A 21,969-nucleotide genomic window follows, 5' to 3' on the forward strand; every position below is an offset into this window, starting at 1 on the left:
AAAATTCCCCGACAAAATTTTCTCGGAACTCCGCGACGGGTAACCGAGTTTGGCACATTTCGCGACGATTCCTCCCGAGAAGGCTCATAATCGCGCGTCCTGCTGCGTTCACCGACGTGCTGATAGTGAGTCAGCAGGATAGACGTTCGACAGCATTGGACAGCCCCATCGACAAGTATCTCGAAACGAATTGAACAGACCTTAACATAATTTCGACATCGTTCTTACATGCCGGATACGAGTTTCTCTGAATTGCATGACGCATTGATAGATATACAGTAATGCAAAGTAATTAAATACTTAAACATTTAAGATATCTCACGACGTGCTACGTTTTCCTCGAACATCAATATCAGTCCCGGACCTCTCCGATCGAATAACAAGAATTCGTTAACTTAAAACAATGCGAGAGAACGAATTATCGTTGTATAATTCTTTGACGAACTCTACGAGCAGAACGCGTAAAAAAAGAAAGAAAGAAAGAAATACACTCCCACCAAAATAGGATGCGCTCGCATCGGCGTGCGGAGCGCGAATGCGCGACGGCAGTCGCGCACCGCAGCTCTTCCACCTGTGCGCAGCCGCGTTTGCGCACCGCACTTGTACCGGCTCTACGTAGCTCCTCTTGCTGGTCCTCTTGGCGCGCCACCGCACCGACCCTCGAGGACTCGTGACCAAGTCCAAGTCCACGACGTCGGTCGTCGACGGAATAAGGCACGCGACACTGCGAGTCGAACGCTTTCGTTCGAAGGAAAAGAAAAACTAGGGAAACCCGACGGTGAAAATGTCGCACCGTGTGGCGCGGAGATGCCTCGAAAGGGGGCTAGAATAAAATGAAGCGGCGCTCGCGTACGCGGCTCGCGTCGGAGTCCTGCGGGCACGCTGACTCGGTGGTTGAATTACCGGAGAAAAAGAGAGAATAACCGCGCAGGGAGAAGAAGGCAGAGAAACGCAGAAACGCGCGAGAGGGGGGGTGGGGAACCGGGAAAGGGGAATAAAGAGGAAAACTAAGGGAGAGAGAAAGAGAGAAAGAAGAGAGAGAGGGGAAGGGAGAAAGAAGAGAGAGACGAGAAAGAGGAATACGGGAGAAGAAGAGAGGATGGTCCGGTGTAGCCGGCGGGCACACATCGGCTCCTCTCCGTCGCCAATCGGCGCGCGCGGCGTGGGGCGAGTTTGAGGTAGGGGGCCGCACGACGCACAGCGGTGGTGGCGGTGGCGTGCTGCGGCGGTGGCGGCGGCGGTGGCGGTGGCGCGGCTGCCAAGGTATTTAAGGTACCGTGAACCGGCGGCGCACGAGTAGTTCACTTCTGTTCGGTGCGGTGTCGCGGTGATTTTCAAGGGGACAGAAGAGAAAGAGAGAAAAACAGGGACCGGGAACGAGAGAAAAGTACACGCTCTGAACTCGCACACGCTCGAGGGTGCGAGAGAAGAGCGGACGGAAACATTTCGGTGTGCCCCTGGACATTCCTACCGAGCCGATTGTTTCCCCGAGTTAGTTTTAATCGCGATATACGGCCAAGGACGAGATCCTTTCGTACAGTGACCGAGGTTCGACGATTTAGAATTTCACCAGGAGATTCCGTCGCATCCAACGGGAGAACGCGTCGTCGGACAGGATCGTCAGGGTCGTCCATCGTCGACGACCGTCCTGGATAGGTAAGTCTTAGAAAGAAAAAAAAAAAAAAAAAAGAAATGAAAGAAAGTGAAAAGTATCCTAGTGCATTAAAAAAAAAAGAAACACTGGCGAAAAGGGTGGAAAAGTGACGCGCGCGTTCGCTATGCTAGTACACCGGCCTCTCCTCGATCTGGTGATACCAAGTGATCAAGATCAGTGATTCTACTGCACTGTGCGCTACTCGCTCGTCTTCGTCCTCTTCGTCGTCGTCGTCGTCGCTATTATCGTGGATTTCATGGACTGTGACAATGTGCCTCGCCGCAGGAATACCTCGAGTGTTCTCTCAATTGGAAGTACGTACAATATGTGCCAGAAACGTTCGGTTCGTTCGTCGGCGAAGTAACGCGGCAGCGAACGCGCAAAGTGATACGCTTAGCTTTCCGTACGCGATCATTCGAGCCGGTTGTGAATCGTCGAGATCGATAAACTAGCCTCGAGTGCAGAAAAGCATCCTCGTTTTTCACCTACTCGCTTATCGAAGTACACCTGTTACGCTTCGTACAAATCAAACACCGGTTCGAACTCGGTATCAATCTCGAGCGCTGCCTCGTCGCGTTTCGAACGTTTCGCTGGATTCTTTAGATAAAAACCGAATGGAATTTCGTGTTAGTCATGGTACGAGACAAGAACGCAAACATTTTCCTGCCGGCTGGAAAGAAACGGTCCGCGCGACGATGGACCGGTCTAGAACGGAGTCAAAGAGGCCCGGGCCTAAATAATTCAAGTCGACGGGCACAATAGGTGTGCGTGTCGACTTGCAGCCGCGAAGACTGGTCGGACTCGCACGAACAGCTCGTACAATTAAAGAAACAGTGCGTCTGAATGCCGTGGCAAACCGCGCCGATACCTGAATACCGAAGGAACGTAACCGGCGAATCTCTCCGTTTAACATCCGTGAAACACCATTCGATTGCGTTCCGCTCTTCGGATCGGCAAAAACTTTCCTTGCTACCGAATCGAATCGTGGATTTGAAAAAAAAAAATAAAGAATTACTCCGGGAGATCCGATCGTTCCTTCGTTCTGTCCCGAACAAAAGGGGGTCCGAAATTGTATCAATTTTTCCCGGGGAGGGTTCGAAAGCGGAATATAAAACAGGGCCCAACGGCGGCGGAACGCGCGCCAGCATAATGAGTCAGAAGGAATTCCAGGGACGAGAATAATGGATCGTTCCCGTGAGCGACACGCTGCTAACAGAAACGAAAAATGTAAACTAGGAGAATCTATGGAGGCGCACGGACCCCTTTGTATCCCGTCGGCATAAACGGGCTTCCTTTCCGACTACGAACGCGAGCCGGTGTAACGCACGTGAACGAGCCACGAATTCCTACGGCGAATCGAATTCTATGCTTCCCCATCGAAGCAACCACGACGACGAGGACGACGGGAGAAATCAGCGCGATGCACCCAGCCGAGATTAAACTGTGCACCAGTTCGTTATGAATCGGTTCGAAGAGGCGATTCTGCCGGCCGGGAATAAAAGAGAACGAATTTGTCACGGTCGAAGTAGCCCGAAGATGTTGCGATTGCATTAGCATCCATGATCACGAGGTAGACGAGCGAACGTGCGCTTAGCCGATCGTTGAATCACCTTTGCCAGGAAACGGGGGATTTCTAATCAACGAATTACTTTGTTCCTACCTGCTCGCTATATAATAACAACAACGACCAATTAATTATGCGACCATCTAGTTATCCGCTAATTATCGCCAGCCACCGTGCCTGTTTCTATTTCACGCCGCGATAGGAATTTCCACGAGTGCGTTTCTTTTTTTTTCCTCGGAGAGTTCGATAACCGATGCACTCGTGGGATGCACTTTTTAATCGTTCGATTCAATTTTCTATCTACAAATTCATCCCGTCGCGTGCACGAATTTTCTATGCAACTGAAAGAGGATTTTTCTCGTGTGTACGAACAATAACGCTGGTTACCCGGCTTCTTAGCCGTGCCTCGTCCGGTTAATTGCTAATTACTAAAGGCTAATTACCGAGACCGTGTGTGGTGGCCGGGCACGAGGCTGCCCGCTCGTTCCACGCAGCGACGAAAATGAAATAGAGTAATGGAGTGTAAGTAAGAAGCACGCAATCTGCGAACAATAGCCGTGGAGAATCGATCCTTCTGTCGACTTAATTGCAATCTCCAAAAGAAAGGGAGAAACGTTCTTACTTTTTTTCCTTTTTTTTGAATGAAGTTAATTTCAAGTCCGCTGATGGGTACTTTGGTATAATACGGAGCATCTTGAAGCGGTGACGATTAAGATTTCGCGAACATAGCCTCTCGGGTAAAAGAAGAGAACGGTTCTTTCGAAGAGAAGAGTCAACCGTAAGCAGGTTTCGAGCTAGGCGTGCCGCGAATTAATTACCACTGGTAATAACTAGCTCGAGCATAGCTGGCTAGCTTTTTATTTTCCTCTCGTCTCGTCTACTTCGCGTCTCACCCTTTTCGCAACAGGCTGTGTTTGCTTGGCTAGACTGTTCGCAGCTTTCTTTTGTGCCTGCCACTTTGTTACCAACAACGTAGGTAAACCGTGAGCTGTGAAAACCAATGTCGCACAACTTGTTGGAACGACACGCGATTAGCGAGCTAAAGTTTGCGCCTGCAGCTGCACGTTTCGTCTACCATTAGTTAATGATCATTTCAAATGTAATGAAGTAATTAAAATAAAAAAATGGGAGGAAAATTTGCATATATCTTTATCTTAAATATAAAATAACGAATTGAAAGTTTGGATCAGATAATTAATCCTCGGACGGCGGACCATGGAGAGAGCGCAAATTTTAATTTAATTTCGATTTACCCAGACTCCGCTGTTCGGGGGTTAACTAATCATTAATCCTAAGATTTTCTCATCTGGAAAATTTATAAAGATTACTATTTTCTTATCACAGGGGTCTATGTTTACTGTGTCTGATCAACGTGTCAACTCCCGCCGCTTAAGTGTTGTCTGAGAAATGATGCATGCTATGACGTATTAGTTGATTAAATTGGGCGACCAAAATCGCAGTGAAAGTATTCGAATATCGTTGAGCAAGAATTTATGCTGCTATACGCGTTCGGGTCCTCGTTTGAGCGACCATTTGAATCACGTAGGCCCACACGAAACGGTAAAAACCGAGAGATGCGGTTCGTGTCGCGGCACGAAATCGGGTCGTGCGACCGAGCAGTCGCTTATTTTCAGCAGAAAATACTAAATTCCTCGATCGACCGTCTCCTTCGACTCTTCGAACCTCTGGTGAATTTTTAAGAAACCTCCTGCGTGCATTGAACTTGATAAATTACATTGAGAATTTTACATCGTCGGATGTTAGAAGATCGGGGGATATGCTCCAAATTTATTTTAATTTTTAGTTTGTGAATTAACCCGTGTGTCCACGAGAGTGTCACTAAACTAATGGTACCGGTACATCCCGTTTGTCGAACGTCGAGTAACATCTTTTGAAACTGTTTCAAAGCGATCGAGCATTAAAAGAGGCAACGCTTCCTATCGACCCAGGCCCCGTCCATATAACGTTTCAAAAAAGAACACCTCCGTGGACGGTTGGTTCGTCGGACACTGGCCTGACCGCCGTTGAAAAAGGGCTATTAAAAATATCGAGCACGGAGACTGGACCTATCAGCCCGTGAAATCCTGCATTCATAGGGCCGTTCAAAGGAGAGGCGATCAATTATTCATTCCCCCTAATGTCAGTCAGAAATTTCGAGGATTTCTCTAATTCTCTGGCAATTTTCCATTTTTCGAAATAAGTGCCTATTCTAATTTTCTATAATTATTAATTTTTTCTGAAATGAAATTTAAGCTTAAACGAGAATTTCTCGAATTCTCTGGCAATTTTTTATTTTTCGAAATAAGTGCCTATTTTAATTTTCTATAATTATTAATTTTTCAATCGAGATGAAAATGAAATTTAAACTTAAACTTAGGAGACCTAAAGATTTCTTATTTTGAGAATCACTCCTTCAATTTTTTACCACTCCAAATAAGTGGCTATTTCAAATTCCTTTGTCCATTATTTCATAACTTGAAATTAGGGGATCGAGTCCAAATTCCGTTCACACGGAACAGAGTATGCCGCCTAGTTCGCGGTATCGTCGATACACTTTTCATATTCCACGCACGCGTTCTTCGTACACGAAGTGCTAATTCAACGTCACGCCTTGTTCCACGGAACCGAATCTTCCGAAGAGACGACCTCCTACGATTATCACGGAATTTGGATACGCTCGGGTTCGCGTAGGTGAATGCGAATGAACCCGAAATTCGCTTGTTCGGCCGTTGACTCCCTCGGAACGTACAAGAATCAGGAAGTTGTACCATTTTCGTTCGGTTAACCTTTTCGTAGTTGGAATCGATTCGCGAACCGACAATGGGGGGAGAAAAAGCGAAGACGCGTTTATCGGTTTTCTGTCACGATTCTAAATCGTTCGCGTTTGCTTCGTACGCGAAAACGAACGTTCCCATTACCGGCGAACAAAGAAGTTTAATTACCGAATTGTCCGTTTCGCGAACGATTCCTCCGTCTCTCGATTACCCGATTGTAATCACCCTTTGCATAGCAAATATCTAGGGTACGATCCGGGTACTTTATCTTATCCGCCTCACGTAATCTCCGTTTATTCAATGTATGCGCTGAATTTTTATCTCGATGCAGATTAAAGTCCAAATGATACGAATAATTAAAGTAAGATCAAGAGCACGTTCATCCTTCTGCTTATCTTTCACACGTAACAGACGTTTCAGACGCAACATCATGATTATCTCGCGAAGCGTAACCGTGATATTTCTAATTAATAACGTCATTATAGACGGCTTTGTCGCAAATACGCGAGGATCGTGATGGAATTCACGCGACACGGTTTCACGGTTTCGCGGTCTGCGAACGGGTTTCGAACGGTTTCTGTCTGCTCGATTGAAATACCACGAATGGGTTTACCTTGTGATACTTCGTATTCCTTACGTCGCTGCCCGTGCCTCGATGTCGAATGCGGTTTATGAGCTCTGCCCGGTAACCGGTCGTGTACTCGATAAAAATCGGCTACTCTGCCCGACGAGATCGGAGAGAATTTCAATGCGCGCACGAATCGGCTCCGAGGATATCGAGCTTTGGACTCGTCGCACGTATTGCACGAGCACACGAACTGTTTTTAGAACGTTAATCGACGAACCCCGATACCTTTCGTGTCATCCACTCGAATCACCGCGAATAAATTCGACGGTTCATTGACAAATTTTAGGATCTTCAAATTCAATACCCCGCTGCATTTCATTAAAAACCTGAATAATCAAACCTGCAGCTTACTACGTATTACTACGATTCGTTTGATCTTAAAAAAAAGGCACCAAACATTCTATTCGAGTCTCTGAATCATTCGATTGATTCATGCTTCGGACCCCGAATCAAAAAAAAAAAAGGAAAAGAACAAAAGAGACAAAAATCGTCACACGATTGTTGCACAAAGGGGAACCTTCTCGATGACTAACAATAAGTTTGTGATAGAAAGCGAGGTGGTTGCGAGACTTTCGAAAAATTCGGTCAGACGACGGGTGACCTAAAACACCATAGGACCCCCCGTTGCGTCGCGAGCGAAAATAAAGGTGTACAAATCCAGTTCGCCGTTTAATGAACCTGCACCATTGGCCTAGTTCCTCTAATAATGTAGGCATACCTGTCGCTGTGTGTCGGTCGACGGAATTGTCAACGACAACCGGTCGGTGACCTATCCATCCATTTTACCTCTTCGCTCTATCTCAGTCCGTTTTTACTTCAACCTATTCTATCTTATTCCGTCTACCCTTTGATCGCGTCTAAAGTAGGCAAATCACGAGCATGCACGCGAGGACTCGTGCCGTTTTATTCACGAAATAATCCGGTAACAAGCGGTAACAGGTTACCCGGACTTGTTTTATCGGCCAGTTTAAACGGCCCTTATGGATCGTTCCATTTTCTAAAGTCGCTGCTAACTCGTTCGTAGATAAGATGCAAAACCGTCAAGTTCACGGTGCTGTTGGCTTTCACGCGTCCTTTGTATGACTGATCGGGTACAACCAGCCTCCGGACAGCTCTTATCGAGCGTACAACTTGTCGCGCGTAATTGCTGTCACCTTTTCAGCTCGCGCTGCGAGTCGCTGGCACCTGTTACATAACTCATAAAGACGGGATCCAGTTGTCGCTAATCTATCTACCTGCATACGTCGGTAGATTAACTCGTCGCGAAACTTGGAAGGTGTGATTTCATCGGGAATCAAGTACCTGGATTTTCAAAAAAATCATTTCTATTAAATGATAAAATAACAGGACGAAACGTATGTTCTAAGATAGAGGTGAAGAAACAGGGATTTCGAATAAAATAATGGAATCGCGTTTGACTATCGCGTGCTGGCGATTCAGTTCCCAGAGAATCTTCCTTATTCGGAGCATCCTCGAAAGGCCGGGTTATTTATTAGAGTAACCGATGAAAGAAGAGGCGTTCGCGAAAGGGTAGGCTAATACGATACTTCGGAGAGGGATGTACCGTAAGAGCAGGCCGGAATTAAGTACAATAGCGCGTAACATTATACAGTGAATTAAAAGGCAGGCGTTCGTACCTGTACTCACTGGGTACCCGTACTCGTTCCCTTCTTCATCGTATTCTTCGAGGTCGAACGGTGTTCGGTTAATGAGAAACAAAATCGTGATTTCGTCCTCCGCGACATTTCCCTCCCGCAAGTCTCGCGATCTCGGGTTTTTTAATGACATCATCCTCGATCGAATATAGAAGGCGCCTTGAAAACCGGTTTAATCGAATCGAATGAAAAATCGAAGGAAGGAAGAAACGGTGTGCAATCAAACCGCGATCCTAATCGATGCCTTCCTCGGTGTTATCCTGCCCGAAGAAGAAACACTTCGGTTGTAATTTCAATTCTGCTCGAATCGCGGAATTCGAGGCTCGAAAAGATCGATGAAACACGTGAAACGATAATTTGCCGTGCTGGTACCGAACGAGGGGTTCTCGTGATACCGCGGTTCGTAACAGGTACGAATCGATGAAACGCACGCGAGTCTACTGTTTTAATCGTGGAGAAAAAAAGAAGAAAAGGCTGAAGCATCTCCACGAAACTAGATATAAACGCGATCTCGGGCGAGAAGTAATCTCTAATGGTGATCGGGCAGGTGGTAACGGTAAACCTTCTAACCGGTGCTTAGTACCTTAGCTTTAACGCCATTAGCCGATCCCGATTTCAAAGTATGGTAGCAACGCGTTCAGAGAATTCTTTTCCTCGGATCTTTCTGCTTCCTTCTTCGAGCTTCGTACGCGGCCACTGTGTTTACGGATAAAATAAATGCAAATTACACGGTACACCGTGTATGTACAATATCTTTCATCGTAACGAACGATGGTACGAGTTAGAGAAATATTCAAAGCCGATTCACCGTCGCGGTAATATCACTCCATGAACGTCTGAATACGTAAACGTCCTTTCGTGTGCATCTTGCGACAATTAGATCGTAGATTGTCTCTTCAATGACCACCGTGCCATCCAGCTTTCCTCCAGTTTCGTCGTGGAATAAAATAGAGCGGAACCGTGACACATAGGAAGTCCTCTTGGTCAGCGTAGCAACCCATTGCTTCCTACGATTGTTGTCAGAATTTTCGCACGATTATCCGAACAGGAGAAAAACTGGCTGGCAATGAGTTAATTAGAAATTATGTAAGCACCAGTAGCACGCTTGCTCGAGCACGTTCTATTTTCAATAAATTCAATAAAATTCGTTGCTGGAATGAAAAGATACTCTGTCTTGTTGTTTCCAAGGAATCACTTTCACTAACCTCCGCTGTTTTCACTCTATTCAAATATGGACCGGGTTGAGCAACCTTGTTGATCCCACGAAATATCGATGCATAATGAGGCGATACTGTTTTTCTGTCGCGTGGGATCAGTCGTCACCGAACGGACGCAATCGACCCACACGTCGATTCCGGTTCGGAATCGCAGTCGTGATTCGTGGTGAAATCGATTTCTACCTACCGAGTTATTATTAGTCGTACGACCTTGGCACGAGGACCTCTTAGAGATCGCCATCGTCGTCACGAGTGGCCGATCCACGATTCTACGAAAGTGTCGCCCCGATGGTGCTCGTGCAGTCCTCCTCTGCACACAGCGATAATGTATCCGGCGGAGAGTCCGGATCATTCGTCTTCGACCGAGGGGATGATCTCTGGTGTACCAGTTTCATCTTCTTCTTCTTCTTCTTCTTCTTCGTCTTCTCTTTCTTGGTCCCTCGACCGTCTTACCGGTGGCTCATCTCGAAGAGGAGGAAAAGAAACTGTCGCTTAACGAGCGCAACCACGGTACGATCGTTAATCGTCCGGCATTCGTATATACGCAAAAGTCACTCGACCATGAAGAATGAGCTGTGGAACTCGTGGCTCTCCGGGCACTCGTGGCCCGTATCTATCCGCGACGAGACGAAACCACCGTGATCGTCGTCACGCGTCACGTCCGTTCCGAGATTAATAACGTCGAACCACCTTCTCTTTTGTTCACCTTCTCTCCAGGCCCTTCCTCGGCTCGTTCTTCTCTTCTGTTCGCCGTTCTGGCTCGTCGCGCCACGAATGAAAGTCATCCACCTTCCTGCCTCTTCTCGAGCACGGGCTGACGATGTAGAAATAAGCTAGGGGAAAAAAGGGCGAACAGAAGAAGAGACGAGAGCGATGGAAAAGAAAAAGGAGGAGGAGGAGGAGGAAACGTCGAGCTGGTAGAACACGGTCTTAACTTGATGAAGACCATTTGCGGAGCCTCGTAATAAGATAGTAACAGAGTATGCCCGTTCTAGCCGAACCAACGTGTAGAAAGAGTAGCACCGTTTCCTTCTATTCTCTTTTCCTCGAGCTTTTCCTTCGACCAATTTTCATGCCCTCTCGCGAACAAGCATTGCCGAAGCAGATATTAAGGCATCGTATGGTTTCGATGGAATATCGAAATGGAACGATTTCTCCAGGTCGCTGCCTCGATTGCTCGACTTGATACGAGTTCCTGGGAGGGCGAGTCGAGATGAATCCATAGAATCTCGTAAACGCTCCTTGGAAATAATTTCACGTTCAGGCGATTGTATATACAACGCGTCCCCCTAACCAGCCGTCTACTGAATTTATACGATCTTCGCTTCTCTATTTTAAAACATACGAAACAGCATCCTGCGCACAGTATTTCGTGACAAGCTTGCAGAAATTCCACCGTAAAATAATTACCATCACCGGGAAACTAGCCAATTAACAGATAGGAGATAGGATTAATAAGGTATCGGGCGTAGCAGGATACCGATCGTCTATCGACTCTCGGTTTCGTGGGTGTCCCTCAGCGAGCGATTATCATCCTTCCAAGGCTGACGTGTCGAGGCGTCGACAGGTTTTGTCGTCGCGTGAACCTGTCCCCGAAGGTGGGCCCCCGATGGACGGGCCGAGTCGGCTACGGGAGAGATCGTATCTCGACCTCTTACACGGGGTAAGACAACTCCACTGGCCCTTTACGTTGGGTGGCTGGTTCGTGGTTGGCAAAGCTCGCATCCGGTTCACCGTCGCCACATTATTTCCCTCGCGCCTTGTCCTCCGGTCCAAGAAGAGAGTCGATCTTCAACCGCGTTCACCAGGCCCCCCGACTTCGACGAGTAACCTTTCTGGCCGTGCCGTTCGTAAACGGTGGGGGAGGGTGGGAGGGGGTTAGGGGGGGAAGAATCGAGGGTGGCCCAGCACCTGGGCCACGGGGACACAACAGTGTCCCGCTGTGTGGCTCGTGCACGAGCCGACCGTTCTTCTGCTTCTCTTTATAGTCCACTAACACCTCCGGTTGAACGCCTCCTCCTCCTCGTTCAACTACACCGACTTGCATTATTCTGATCGTGCTCGGCCCATCTCTGACGGTATAACCCTTCTCCTCCCTCGTAACAATGAGACGTCTGTAACCGTTTACATACCTAGCCCGCCAGGAATTCCTCCGAGCGACTTCTGGAAATTAGAGACGATAACGTATGTCACAGTACAATGGATACGGAGGCTGCTACTACCATGGAATTTCATTATTTTCGGGATTCCGGTGTACGACTGGGTGAATTATCGTTATCTTTTTTCCTTACTTCTTCGGATAATCGTCGAGAATTTCTTGATAATTAATAAGAAATTACTGAAATATATTTCGTCGAAAGGGACGAGTATCGTGTGTACACCGTAAACTGTTTTATGGCAGATGCCCATAAAAATACTTACTTCTTATAAAATTCAAGTAGGAATATCCGTCGGATCGTCCAACCAACCGGATGTACGAATATTGATCATCAAGCTCTCCGCCATCCTATTTATAGAGGGCCACCGGAACAACGGTGTCCCGTTGTCCGGTTCGTACACGACCACGTCGATCTTCTCGTTTTCTTTGCCTGACACCGACACCATGTACCGGAGCGGCTCGCGCTTCGTCAACAGGGCAAGCCGATGAAAATTATTCGCACCGGCCGGATGTGCAAATATTAATCACAGCACGGACACTCGGTGCTTTTTTACGAGGGGAGAGCTCGCACCTGGACCACGAGGACAATGGATAAACATCGTCGAATCTTTCTTCTTCTCCAACGCAGACCTGAAAATAATTAAATCTAATTAATTAAATTCGAATTCCATGCCCGATGATTTATCTTTTCGACGATTCTTCGTTTTCTTATTAAATTCTTTCGACCTCGAGATTAAACACGTCTCGTAAATCGTCGATGAAATTTGTTCAAGTTTATCTCTGTTCTCGAGAAAAAAGGAAGAAAGAAAAATGGCTCGCGTTGCAGATGACGGTAAAACTGAACAAGAGTCACGTTCGATTCCGTGAAATCTTCTGTACATTCGTCGTAGCTACTTCCCAGCAGCGCAAGCTCCTTCCAGCTATCGTTCTATACTTCCTTGTACTGGTTTCCTAGTCGGGATGTCGCGTCGATCTGAAAACCTTGTACAAGAAGACTGGCCATCGTGACTCGCTAAGGGATCGGTGCACGTTACTTCGGTAAAGCTCGGCACAGGTGCGCATGCCTGTTCCAGGGAGGACAGGATCACAGTTTCTTTAACTCTTATCCCGTCTCCAAGGTATCCAGTCATTAAGGTTCCTTCACCCCGACCTTACGAGGAATCGCAAGACCAAGGTGGATGGGTTGTCCGAACGCTCGGCTCGATCAACTTTGCGTCATTTCCTGATCCGTCTTCCTCCTGTCACTCGCTCTTTACATATTGCTTCGACCGTAGAAATTCAGCCTCACCGTAGAAATATTAACAATACTCTCTTAATTAAAGTTATTTCAAATGCAACTCAAAATAATTGCAATTGGGGTTCACCTGATTTATCAAAATACACTAAAAACTCTCAGCTTTTATATAATTCCACGAATAATTATTTCGATGTCTACGAATGAGAAATCTGCATACGAAAAATTGAAGATCCTATCGGCGCGAAGCTTTCCCACGCTGAAGACAAACGGTCGTGCAAAGCTTGGCCAGATGCGAGCGTTTCGTTTACCTTCAACATTGTCTCGCTAAGTGGCACGGTGCCTTGAACTTAAGGGTTCGTTCAAAGACGGTGATTGGGTGGGAAACGCGTCCGTGGGCAGCCGCGCCCAAAGCAAACTCGGGTATTTCAGGCTTTCCACGTAAACGTAGGGCAAACATCGGTACCGATGCAGCAACTTCGAGGGTTTCCCGATGTGCAAACAGGCCGAGGAACGAAGTTAAAGTCAGCCACGGTCAGCCAATCCTCCCGCTCGTTCGCTCTTTCGTTCTACGACCCGAAGGGCACGCTTCCATTATCATTCTAATTATTCCCTGTTTGTATATGCGATACCTACGCGCCTCCTGCTATTTGCACACGGTATCCTGACTCGCCGCCGGTTACGTTCGCGTTTCCGTCGCCTCCCTGATTAGAGAGTAGCCGAACGAGCAACCGTGTTCGTCCGAGCAACTGATCCCGATGGAAACGGTACTTTGAAACAGCATCGAGGACCTCTAATCTCGTCCCACCACTCTGTAATTTAAAGAAGAAAGAATATAGAACAGAGGAGCAGACGAGTTTCGAAGATTTCCGGTAATCATCCAATTATGGACGAAGAAAATTTCTGATTTCGTCGTTTGATAAACACATTGTCTCCGATTCGAATCCTTCGTCGGAAGGATTTTCTAGGATAATTTCGACGATTTCGGGGGATAATTTCAGGAGAAGAAGATCCAATTACCGGGAGGAATCTGTTGGACGTTATTCGAGAGGGCAAGTCAAACAACCGTGAATCGTCGAACGATTTCCTTGCTGCGTCAGCAGATATTCGCAATTATCTAGTTTGTTCGTTCGTTTCTTCTTTTCCACCTCGTCGACTTCACGTCGCTTCTTTTTTTCCTCGTCTCTCCTCTCTTCGAATCGTATACTTCGGCTCGTAGAAGGCGTGAAGAGACCCTCGACAGGCTCGGCCATAATACGAGCGGCGAAGGGAAGGAGCAATCGACATTCCGTAATGGAAGGACGATGGTGCGCTTTTCTCCGCGTATAATTCCCGGCAACTCGGGTTTGTCATCCTCTTCGACGGCCAACTACGCACACCGCGTCAGACTGCGGAGTAAATCTTCGTTCCTTCGAGAGGCATCGATTTAACCGCAGGCTAACGGCGAGAGCAATTGGGAACGATCCTTCAAGTTACAATGTTGAAGTTGCTGCGTTCAAAGTGTCTCGTCACGGCGACCAGCAGCACAACGTTTGCCTCTACTCGTTATTCTGTAACGTTCCCTCGATCGTTACGCGTTAAATCTTCTATAGTGCTCGAACGTAGCAAGAAATATTTTCTACCTTCCTTATTGTAGCACCCTGATAATGGATCCCGATAAAAATTCCACCGCTGTCCGATCAAATGTTTTCGATAGCGAGGATGGAACGACGATCTCAAAGGACTTGCGCGTTGCGGAACGCAATCATACGTATAATTCCGAGAAAATTAATCCGAAGACGTATTTATTCGTCTCGCCATTACCATCCAGGAACACCGTAAAATATCACCCATCAAGCTGGTAACAATGTTGGCCGGTTCGGATAGACAGGCTGGCAATAGAGAAAAGCTCGTCGGGAATGACATTCCGCATTCCTTCGGCCGTGAACGTTTAACTCTCGTCGCGCTGTTTCTGTCAAACGCAGCAATAACACCTTAAAGACGAGCCATTAAACCGTGGTGAGAGGATCCGCGGCACCTTCGAGACGCATAAAGGACCAGGAACGCGGATACCGCTAGTTTGCATAATAATTAATCACCAGTGCTCTTCATAACGGACAATTTCCGGCGTTCCCTGGATCGTAACCGGCCGTTTCTGCCAATAATAACGTCGAAGAATGAGGTGTACTCGATAACGGAAGACTTCGCCTCCACTATTTCTCTTTTACTATCGCGAGGCAAAGATAGCACGCGGAACATTTACCACGTACGATTAGATCGTTGTTCTATTCGATTCGCGTTGATTAGGTCGACGTTGCTTTGCATATTAGACGCTCGATTAGAACAGGACGTTATTTGAAAAGGAAGTCGTAGAAACTCATCGCGGATACACGAAACATTATGCAACGTAGTTGAGATTATCCTGGCAACGATGTTACTCTCGGTGAACGTAAAGAATGATTTAAGTAGCGTTATAAATCTGAAGGTGGATGGCGAACGGGGGTAGGTAATGGCATCGGGAACGAGGGAAATGGGCGTCGATTCCCTGCACGTTGGATTCCTGAGAAATTTCGCGCTCGCTTTTCGCAGACTCCGCGATAAAACCCCTCGTCGCGCCGTAAAACAACAATTTCCATTGCTTTTCCCCTTTTCCTCGGGGTAAAAGGAAACGCTAATCTTCTGGAAACTAAATCAATTTCTTCGGTAACGGTCAATTACGAGTAATCCTCCGACGGCGGACCACGGAGAGAGCCACAATTTTGATGCAGTTTTATTTTTCGATACTTAGTCGCAAAAAAATATTATAAAATATTTAAGAGAGAAAAAAGAAGCAAGAGGAAGATTCACGATGCCGATCCCTTAAATCATCGTACCTTTTCCAAGAACCTATCGATTCGTTCCCGTCCCCGTGGACCATTATCACGAAACGCGTTCTGAATTATGCACAACAGGCCGGACGCGAGATTCCCTTCGAGATGCGTCTCGTTGAGGGAAGGGCGGATCGTAATTGATGGGCATTAATGGGCTGAAGATTACTACGTGGCGTGTTTTAATTACCGCGATCACCGTACGTCTTCCTGTTATTACGCGATCAGATAGGTAGCGGCGCGATCGGAACGCCCCGATGTTTCCGATTACCAGCGCGAAGAGAAAGATACCTCTCTCCCTGGAGGAGAGGTCTTCCTGTCGGTGATCGCGAGACGATCGCGACACACTGTTGCACCTGCCGCAATCATCCGGGACGTCGATTACCAAGCACCGCTTTGCCCTTTCGCTGTTCTTTCATGCCCTCTCATCCTATTCCCTATCCCGTGGATCGCGGCCATTTTAATTTCGTGCAAATTGCCTCGATGATCGTTCGACGATCCATCGTTCCAAGCTATTTACGTACCTCTGATATCTCGCGCTGGATATTATGCTCGATGCCGAGAGATAGGAAAAATAAAGAAACTCGCGTAATTGGATTACTAGTTGTCTATGACGAGAGGGGATGATAACCGGTAAAGATGATAGCGATGCGGTAGCGATCAGGATGAAACCTGTTTCCCGCGGAAAATTCTTTTGCTTTCTGGTCAAATTAATTGCACGATTATGGTGTTTCTATACGAGAAGTTCTATAGAGAGAAACGCGTTTGAAATTACGTCTGAAGCGCGTACCTTGGCGAACGAACGGACGGGACAGGCGGCAAACAAAACAGCCACTTACGGATTATCCGTGAAAAAGTCGAGTTGCGTTCCACGGCAGGGCTGGCCGTTCGTGTTTGCACGACCTTAGGGTGCTTTGCGCCGGAAACTCGCCAACGCTCGGTACCGGACCGGACTGTTGTGCACCGCATGGATAACCGAGAAAAGAGAGGTTTCTCTTGATGCATGGGAACGCGGTGGAAAAAGGCTCTCGTCAAACAGAAAAGGGACCCTTGCTTTTATTGCGCCTTCTAAATTCCCTCTTTCTGCTGCTCGTTCGCCTCTGTGTTCCTCGTTGTACATACAACACGTAGAGATACAACGTACTGGCAGGGATGACGCGGGGAAAAAGGGCCACGAAACAACCCGAAGGAGACGGGATGTTGTTCCCGTCAAAGGGACCGTCGATAACGATGCTTCGCGTAGGGAAAAGGACGAACGTCAGGTCTCGCGGAGGCGTTAACGGATTGTGCAAACGCGGTGGCAAAAGGAGTCTCACCGAAAGACCAGCGGGACGAGGGGGGACGAGAAATTAGATAAGAAGCGACTTCCGCCATAAAAAAAAAGCAGACGGGAACGGAAAGGGAAAACAACGAAACGCGAGAGTGAGAATATCCCGGGACGAGGCGGAAATTATATTTCGTCGCGTTGCGTGAATTTTTCCACGCTCTTAGGAACGGAAAAGCCGAAGAGATCCATAAACGTCTCGAACGGGGAGGCCGGATGAAAAAGTGTGAACTTAACGGAGGAAGAAGAAGAACGGGGCTGATGGGATTACGCTTTTATTACTCTTTTCCAGATATATAAGGGAGATATACAGAAGGCAGGATGCGAAGAATGCGAGTAACTCACCGGCCGAGTTATGTGAACGCGGTAATAATAATCGAGTTAATTGTATGTCGGCGAAACGCACGGATGACGATAAAACTTTGCGATCCTTGCAAAAACGGCGTCTTCGTGGAAGGAATGTTCTTAACCGTGAGACGTACACCCCCGTCTCAATTTACCATAATACAATTCCTCCTCGCCTCGAGCACGATGAATCAATTTAATAAAGAAACACCAAGATATAATACAACTTCCCTTTCGATTAACGAAAATGAACGTGCCGCAGACACGCCTATACGAAATGAATGCGCGTTAAAACGGAACGGCGTGTATCACGGTTAAATTGCTCGAATTTAATAATCCCAATAATGAGCATGCATCTCGTCTTCCATTACTCCACGAAAAGAAGTGTTTTTACATGGTTAAAACGTCCGAACAACGTGCAGAGAGAAAGAGATGAAGAGAAAATGAGAGATGGGTATCCAGGGTGGTTGCGGGCACCCGGCCCGATCCGATCTTTCGACGAGATATTATAATACCAGGGGAATCGCCGCATCTTGCGGTAATACTCGTTATTACGTGCTGCTGAACGATCGAACGATCGATCGACACGAAGGGGACGTTTCAATCGCGACGCACAAACTCGAAGTATGAGTAAAATAACTTTGAATACCCTGTGAGATGTTGCTGAAGACTCTTACGACACGGTCGAGCGGTTCTTCGTCCTGTTCGAAAAACCGACTGATAACGATTATTACGCGGTGAACGATTAAAGTCGACCACTGCAAGAATCCCGTCTCGATTTGCATACCGCCTATGTACAATGTGTCGTCCCGTCGATACCGCGTATTCAGTCGGACCGATGCTTTTATAGCGCCGATGTAGGCCGTTTAGCTATTAATAACGCGAGTCTCCCATCATCGTCAGGTACTCCTATCTAACCGGCTTTTTTCCATCTGTAACGGTATAGGAAAGTCGCGAGTTACGGGGCAACATTGTTCACGATAATCATCGGTACGTGATACTATCAAGTAACACGAGATCGAGCTATTTGGTCGGCTCGTTTTAAGCGAGATTCACCCGAGAGAAATGAAAAGAAGAAAAGAAAGCTTAATGGACGTCGGTGATTATTCCTTCGACACGCTTATTACGGATACTCGTTACGATCGATGATCGATCGAATCAATAATCAGTGTATCCTGAAATTCCGTGAAATTGGTAAATCTTTGATAGACGGTGAAAATAGTGGAAGAAATAAATAGGGGTGAAAGGGGGATAGAAAAAAAAAAGATGTAGAACCGGTCGATCGATCGAGGCGCTGCGCGCTGGGGCGAATTCCGAAGAATCGCCGAGTGAAACACGATTTTGCCCGGTTGCGAACGAACCAAATATGGCGGGGGAGGGTAGGAAACCGGCATCGTGGTGGATTCAGGTGAAGACGAGGAGTCGGCAGCCAGGCTTATCCTCGGCCCCACGTAATTCTAGCTCAGGTAGATCTATAAATAGAGCCGGTGTACATGATGCCGACCTGTTGCTCGAGCACCCTCGTGTGAACGTCGAGGCCCTGAGTAATCGAACCCCGTTGTTCCGAAGAGTGGCTGCCTTCTCTGCCGTGCCGTGCCGTGCCGTGCCGCCTCACGTTCCATCGTTCCATCGTGCCCAAAAGCACTCGCCGCTTCGAGAGGTCATTAGGCGTAATGAATACCCGATAGCCCCCTTAACCCGCAATATAATCGCCTCTCTCGCGTACCTCTAAACACGCTCGACCGCTCGCTCTCCTCCATGCTTCTCGGCCCGTGCTAATGATTTCTCCGGCAATATCCGCTGCAGTATACCTTTCCGAACCTTCTGCAAGAACGCTTTGAGGCTGACTTTTCTTTGTTGTTGCAATTTGTGCCGTTTGATGCGGCCTCGAATCGTTTCACAATGCGACCGTGATGAATCAAACCGCGTGTTCGCCGTTTGTATTATCGGAGATTGAAAAATTACGACGAGTTTGAGGCGCGCAGCTGCGATTCACGCTGAAGTTAACTTGGCGCAAAGGGGCCGAAGAGGAGACGAAGAAACGACTGCTTTCGTGGGGAGATTGCAAGCTGATGATCGCGTAACGAGCCGCTCGCCGTCAACCTGTCTCCAGTGGCCGGAGGGACCAGTCTGGAACTGTTCGATCCTTTGGCACGCGGAAGCGAGCTTCGGGGGTGAGACGAAACGAAAGGTCCTTCCCTTCGGGCCGAACACCTTCCCTGAAACTCCGGAAGAAAGGAAACGATGACGATTCCCGTGTAATTAATAACGCGGATGGCTCCCACGGGCAAGATGCTTCCAGGCGAAACAACGAGGCTAATGGTGGCAGGATCACGAAAGTTTACGGTTAACCTTGCAATTTGCATAACGTCATTTACCAGCCTCAACCCGGCCACCAAGTGTCCACCTTCGCGCTGATCCCTGACCTTTCAACCCGTTTGCGCCCATAAACTGAAATGTGCAGATCACGCCGCGACCGTTCTCGCATTTGCTGGACCGAGCAGAATGGCTTGTATCAGATACCAAGGCACAGCTAGTTCCTTGTTTAACCTCTCCTACAGCCTTGTTCGGTAATGAAACTAACAAGGAATATTAGGCGAGTGATACACGTTGATTTCGTGGATACTCGAAAGAATTGTTAAATTACTCGAAGACCATGCGAGTAAGTTAAGAAGGAGAAACGATCGAAGATATACCCAAGGACGAGAGCGAGCAAAGTTGGACGTCCACTTACCGGGCGCGATAAAATAGCCCAGAAGCCGGGGCTGTCAATTATCGAGCTTTCAGTCGTCGAAAGCCCGGCAAGAAGATGAAGCATCCCGGTGGACGGGACAGAGTGCCTTTTAGGAGAGGCGGACAGGTCCGTTATTCGTAGCTGGATCGGTATACGATGCTCATTCAGAGTATTACCATGTCGGAAGTGAACGCTTTGAATCGTGTCACCGGGCCGCCGGCTTTGAAACCCTTTATATGAAATACCACCGTTACGCGCGGCACGCGATAACAGAGCCGAACAAAAATGGTCGATGCCCATAAACTGGCCGATCAAATGGATCTCGGAAGATTTGCATAAAACGCAGCCACTCGCGATGGAAGCGTTCCGTTGAACCGTCTTGAACCATTTCCAATTAGCAGATAGAAAATCAAGGGAACACCGATCGCGACGATGTTGAAGATCGTTCAGGCACGCACACGCCGATCGTTTCGATCGTTCATTTGCATAACACGCAACGCGCGAAATCGAATTAGCCGTACGCGTAAATGGGTTTCGCCTGGCGGATCTCTCTTCTCGGTCCGCCGTTAACGGCGGTTCCTCGTTTGTCGTCGTTAATGCGGATTTCAAGGCGAGCCTGATCTCGATCTCACGGCCTGTAAAGTCGGAAATCGTGCGGGGAGCCGAGTCTTTAACTAATCACGGAACATCGGCGAGTATCAACGGCGAACCGGGACACAGGATCCACGATGGAAACTTCGCCCACGGTCTCCGAACCGGAGGGGATACGAACAGTCTGTTCCCAGGTGAAGGTAATCATATTCCGCGTTCCACGGTAATGGTGAACGAACGCAGCCTCCGGGCTCTAACGGAACCTATGCCACCAGCACCCCCGTTTCGTTCGACTTGTGGGTGCACCTACCTGCACCTTATACTCAAGCGAAACTCCTAGTCTGCCGTAATTATCGCGCGAACAGCTGTTAGCCGGGATAGAAAAGGTTCCCTGATCGTTATCACCCTGTTGTTTCAAACCGCGTCTTCTGATCCGTTAATAAATTTCAGGAGATTCATCTGCTGTCCAATTTTCTCGGATACTCGGGTCAAATGATTCGCGCCGTTTATCCGCTTATAAACTTTTGACGAATCGTACAATTTCTCACCGGTGTGTCCCGGCGAAGATTTCATTTTCCATCGTGAAATCGGCTATGATACGCGTTACCCGTTCGAAACGGCTCGTCCGTCGCGTTCATCGCGCGTCATTAAGCCGCACCGCGACCCGCGCGGAGAATAGCCGTCCGAACCGATCCGTATCGCCTCGTGAAATCGGCCTTTCGGTTGCGGCACGGCCGTATCGAGAGCGCAAGTGAAATTAGTCGCGGTTCGACGAGCCGCGGCCACAACCGGGTCCTGCAAGAAGGAAAGTAAACGCGACTCGCGACGAATCAGGGTGAATCGACGACTCGCCGGCGGATCAACGGCGATCGCGTCGAAAGGGAAACGGTAGGAGGAAAAAGGGGACGCCGAACAGGCTGGCTATGCTAAAACGAGGCGCGCTTGCATTTTCATTCAGGACGTGTCACCGCGTGGGCGTGTCGTTTCTAGCTTGTCACCGGTAACGGCGTCTCTGTTAACGAACGTAGACGCACGACCGGCCGGCAATGCGATAATAGGACAATGGGGACGTGGATTCATTGAATTTCGAAAGGAATAGGCTTGGTCAGAGGCTGGCGGCCCTCTTAATTACGGAATTGTCTTAACATCCTACGTGACACGTTCCAGTATGTACGTCAAGTATACATCTGAAGAAGAGTTAAGACTCGGTTGCTTTGATTCGATGATGGACTACTATCGTATCGA

The 21,969-nt window shown here is 47.9% G+C and overlaps 1 protein-coding gene across 3 annotated transcripts in view; it reads left to right on the forward strand.

Annotated features, from left to right (window-relative positions):
* The first annotated feature begins 1,272 nt into the window (after window positions 1-1,272).
* Window positions 1,273-21,969, forward strand: part of LOC117605394 (uncharacterized) — a 41,582-nt gene continuing 20,885 nt past the window's right edge. For all 3 annotated transcript variants that reach the window (XM_034326673.2, XM_076693190.1, XM_034326674.2), the window contains exon 1: window positions 1,273-1,656. The gene's annotated coding sequence lies outside the window, so the exon portion shown is untranslated. The remainder of the gene's footprint in view (window positions 1,657-21,969) is intronic.

This window comes from Osmia lignaria, chromosome 3 (assembly GCF_051020975.1).
Source record: "Osmia lignaria lignaria isolate PbOS001 chromosome 3, iyOsmLign1, whole genome shotgun sequence".
Taxonomy (NCBI): domain Eukaryota; kingdom Metazoa; phylum Arthropoda; class Insecta; order Hymenoptera; family Megachilidae; genus Osmia; species Osmia lignaria.